Below are 5,070 nucleotides of genomic sequence, written 5' to 3' on the forward strand. Positions count from 1 at the left end.
TGCATACAACCTCCCCTACCCCCTAACCATCTCCCCTAACCCTGCCACCCCCCCCTCCCCCCCTGGACATGCATACAACCTCCCCTACCCCTAACCATCTCCCCTAACCCTGCCACCCCCCTCCCCCCCTGGACATGCATACAACCTCCCCTAACCCTGCCACCCCCTCCTCCCCCCCTGGACATGCATACAACCTCCCCTACCCCTAACCATCTCCCCTAACCCTGCCCCCCCCCCCTGGACATGCATACAACCTCCTCTACCCCTAACCATCTCCCCTGTCCCTACCACCCCCCCCTCCCCGTTCGTTAACTCTCTATGTGCCCATGTTATCTGTTGCTTGTTGTTTCTGTGTTTTCCGTTTCTCTCATATTGTCAGGGTCTTTGAGCGTATTATTGCTTGTCTAAGGCCTGTCTCACCTGTCTAAGGTGAATGAGAGAGGGCAAGTGTGAGATGATGAGAAACGGGAATGTCTGTTCAGTCTGCAAATGAAAGCAGAGTTCTCTCTATGATCTCATATCACAGAGGGCACCTGAGAGGCCCTACAGTAGCTGGAACTGTATACGTACCCTGTGCTCTCTCCCTCTCTCCTTATCCATCAGCCAAGGAATGGCTGTATAGAGGCAGAGAGTCAAGGGTTAAGAGGCTGCGAGGGAGGATAAGGATGAGAGATAGACCTGGTATAGGATATAGGGCTACATGTTTGCATAGCAGGCTCACAAAACAAGCTGTGTTAGTTGACTAGTGACTAGACTTGATTTTCAACAACGTGGAAATGTATTTACATTTTTCAAAAGAAAAGTCAGATCATTACATACAAATCCTGATATGCGGACGGAAGCATTAGAACGTCACATATCAGAAAGGAAAGAGAGTCAGAGGAGCTCAATCTCCTACAGGATAGTGGAATTCTGCCTGGGAGAAGAGAGAGAGAGAGACAGAGAGAGACAGAGAGACAGAGAGAGAGAGAGAGAAAGAGAGAGAGAGACAGAGAGACAGAGAGAGAGAGAGAGAGAGAGACAGACAGACAGACAGACAGACAGACAGACAGACAGAGAGAGAGAGAGAGAGAGAGACAGACAGACAGACAGACAGACAGACAGACAGACAGACAGACAGACAGACAGACAGACAGACAGACAGACAGACAGACAGACAGACAGACAGACAGACAGACAGACAGACAGACAGACAGACAGACAGACAGACAGACAGACAGACAGACAGACAGACAGACAGACAGACAGACAGACAGACAGACAGACAGACAGACAGACAGACAGACAGACAGACAGACAGACAGACAGACAGACAGACAGAGAGAGAGAGACGGAGAGAGACAGAGAGAGAGACAGGGAGAGAGACGGAGACAGGGAGAGAGACGGAGAGAGAGAGAGACGGAGACAGAGAGAGACAGAGAGAGAGATTGACAGAGAGAGAGATTGACAGAGAGAGAGAGAGAGAGAGAGGGAGAGAGAGACAGAGAGAGAGACAGAGAGAGACAGAGAGAGAGACAGAGAGACAGAGAGAGAGAGAGAGACAGAGAGAGAGACAGAGAGAGAGAGAGACAGAGAGAGACAGAGAGACAGAGAGACAGAGAGAGAGAGACAGAGACAGAGACAGAGACAGAGACAGAGACAGAGACAGAGAGACAGAGAGAGAGAGAGAGAGAGAGCACATTCCATTATGAATGATGACCGGAGGAGGATGTCAGCAGCACCTTCTCCAGCCTCAAGCGGATGACCGGGGTTCATTTCTCCACCAGTGGTTCTCAGGGACGTCCTGAGAGCTGCACATGAACATCACTGTTATTGACACTACATATCCCACCTAGGACTCGGTAGATCGGGCCAAAGAGCTATATCTGAAGAGAGGGAGTGATGAATAGACGTGGACCATTACCGGTTTTCCATTGTTCTTCAAGCCTCTAGAATCTAACCCTTCATTAATAAACACCTAATGGATCAGATTATGTAAAAAACTCAATTTTGACCAAAATGGAGATAGAACCTTATAATGCTAACGTCACGATATGCTTTTATAAAGTTACCTACATCTATATCCTTTCTTTGAATATGTTATAATGATCTTGTTGATTGACACCCCATTACATTGTTACGCCCCCATCCCTCCTCCATCCATTGCATAACTGGCATGTTCTGTGTACGACAGTATAAGTGGCATCCTGTGAGAGCTTATACTGACATTAACAGGCCGTGTAGCACGATTAGATACGGATAGAGTTTCACATATCCTGTGAGGGGCTCAGAGCCCAAGTCAGCACGTCATCCTGATGAGAGTGTCCCCCGCATCAATTTCATGGGTATCGTCTGACCCTGCGTTTTTTTTTATCAGACACAGATGTATAAAACCCTTTTCCCACATTTTATTGAGAATTCCAAGTGGCTTTATGAAACATCGAGGACTTGTTTGTTTGCTGTCCAGAGTCTCTTTACTCTCCAGGGGTAGACAGGCACTGGCATCAGGAGTACAGTGTCACGGACGAGAGAGATGAGAGGAAAGGAGAGGAGGGGAGAGAAGAGGAGAGGAGAGGAAACAAAGGGAGGGGAGTGGAGAGGAGAGGAAGGGAGAGGTGAGGACATGAGAGGAGAGGAGAGGATAGGTGAGGAGAGGAGAGGAGAGGAGAGGAGAGGATAGGTGAGGAGAGGAGAGGAGAGGAGAGGAGAGGATAGGTGAGGAGAGGAGAGGAGAGGAGAGGAGAGGAGAGGAGAGGAGAGGAGAGGAGAGGAGAGGAGAGGAGAGGAGAGGAGGGGAGAGGAGAGGATAGGTGAGGAGAGGAGAGGATAGGTGAGGAAAGGAGAGGAGAGGAGAGGAGAGGGGAGGAGAGGAGAGGAGAGGAGGGGAGGGGAGGGGAGGGGAGCGGAGAGGAGAGGAGAGGAGGGGAGCGGAGAGGAGAGGAGAGGAGAGGAGAGGAGAGGAGTGGAGGATATGAGGGCTCAGAGTGTTTACACATATGAGTCTCATTACGCTGTTCTCTGATCCTAACCCACAGCTCTTCAGGAACTCTCTGCTCCCAAGCTCCTACAACAACAAACACATCAGGGAAATATTTGTTTTTCTCAAAGAATTACATTTTTAGGCAGGAGACCCTGACATGCAGTAACCATTTGGAATATCTCACCCATTCATACAGTTGTTTATGTTTATTATTACACGAAGTGTCCTGAACTGACTTCAGTGTGCCTCCACTGCTATCTCAGTGAGTAAAAATGCTTGTGGTTTTCATATGACCTCCACACTAGACTTGACCACTGAGTTTGTGTATTTATAACATCACAACACTACAATCAAGCTCCATTCTATGACAGTCTATCAGTCCTTTTATTTACGAGAAGCCTATCTCTGAGCATTAAAGTAACCGAAAACAGCTGCTTGAGTCTGGTATGGTATGTGCAAGTTTGACATTTGATTGCCAGATGGGGTAGTGAAACGGTAACGCACCTCTCTCAAAGATGGAACCAATGAGACAAGGTGGAGGGGTTATGACAAACAGCCCATCCATCGTATAACAGGAACGTTATGTGTCTCCTGATATGCCTCATCCTGTGACCTGAACTGACCTGTGACCCTTACCTCACTCGCCGCCAGGCACCCATCGGCTCCGTTGACGAACCAACGATAATCCAACATCAGACCTCCACCACAACACTACATTCCACTTAGCCACTTAAGCCATTGTAGCCAGGGCCGGTCCTAGGCATTTAGGTGCCCTAGGCGAGAGTATGATTTGATGCCCTCCCCCAAACATTTTTTAGGGGCGCCACCCCCACCACCACATTAAGCCACCAGTACTGCCTCATCACCACCCACACATTCAACAGTAAACATATGGACAACAATGGTTTCAAGACAAAAATAGACAGTAGGCTGAGACATATTGTCATAGAGACATGAAATTCATAGAGACAACATTATTTCATTTTTTTTTTTTTTTTTGGGGGGGGGGGGGTGTGCATTTGGCGCCCTCTAGGCATTTGACGCCCTAGGCGACTGCCTAGTTCGCCTATGCCTAGGACCGGCCCTGATTGTAGCATCTCTGCATGCTAGCGCTCAAATTAGCCTAACTGTTGCTCGATTGTGCGTTCAGTAATCGCCATCCTAAACCCATGACCCATCTAAAGGGGTTTTCCTCTAAAGCTGTTTTCAGATGTCCTGAGGAGCAGGAGCGATCATGTTCATGTCTAAACTCGCCCGCATCGAGGGCTCGCAGTCGCAGTTATGAAGTTGTCCAACCGTGCCGTTCTGGTAATTAAAGCAGGCTGCTCAATCGCGAGCCATACTCAACGAGGCCTGGCACGGGATAGCACAGCTCAGGCCTGTATAATGTAAAGGTCAGTACAATGATCCTTATATAAACCAACAGTGGGAGCAGATGGGTCAATGGATCAGCACTCTTGTAAAAAAATATAATAGACAGATTAGATGGAGAAATGAACTCAGGCCAAGACTTCTCAGACACAAACTTTCCCATGGCCGTCTCATGGTCTCTTTCTCTCAAACTGTAAACTGGCTTAGCGGAAATGGCGATGCCTGTATCAGTCGACACTGTCCAGATCGCTGAGGCTCCAGTCCCAGAACAGTGGTGCTCTCAGCTGATGAGGAGTCAGCACTGAGCTCTGTCAAACCCAACCCTCCTCAAGGCCTCCGTTCGTGACGTTAGAATTATAAGGTTCTATCAAAATTGAGTTTTTTACATAATCTGATCCATTAGGTGTTTATTAATGCCTGTGTGGTGTTATTTTTTTAAATGTTGACATTTTTGAGTTAGTAATTAATAAAATACAAAAGTTCCGTCTCACAAAACATAATGGAATGTAACAACTTTGACGCTCAATATCTCTGAACTGCCCTAAACGGAGATAGAACCTTATCATTCTAAACGGAGATAGAACATTATCATTCTAAACGGAGATAGAACCTTCTCATTCTAAATGGAGATAGAACCTTCTCATTCTAAACGGAGATAGAACCTTATCATTCTAAATGGAGATAGAACCTTATCATTCTGAGCTCACGCAGGGTTCTGGTTCCAGACAGAGAGCAGAGCT

This window comes from Nansenia antarctica, assembly GCF_963989245.1.
Source record: "Nansenia antarctica genome assembly, chromosome: 15".
Classification (NCBI taxonomy): domain Eukaryota; kingdom Metazoa; phylum Chordata; class Actinopteri; order Argentiniformes; family Microstomatidae; genus Nansenia; species Nansenia antarctica.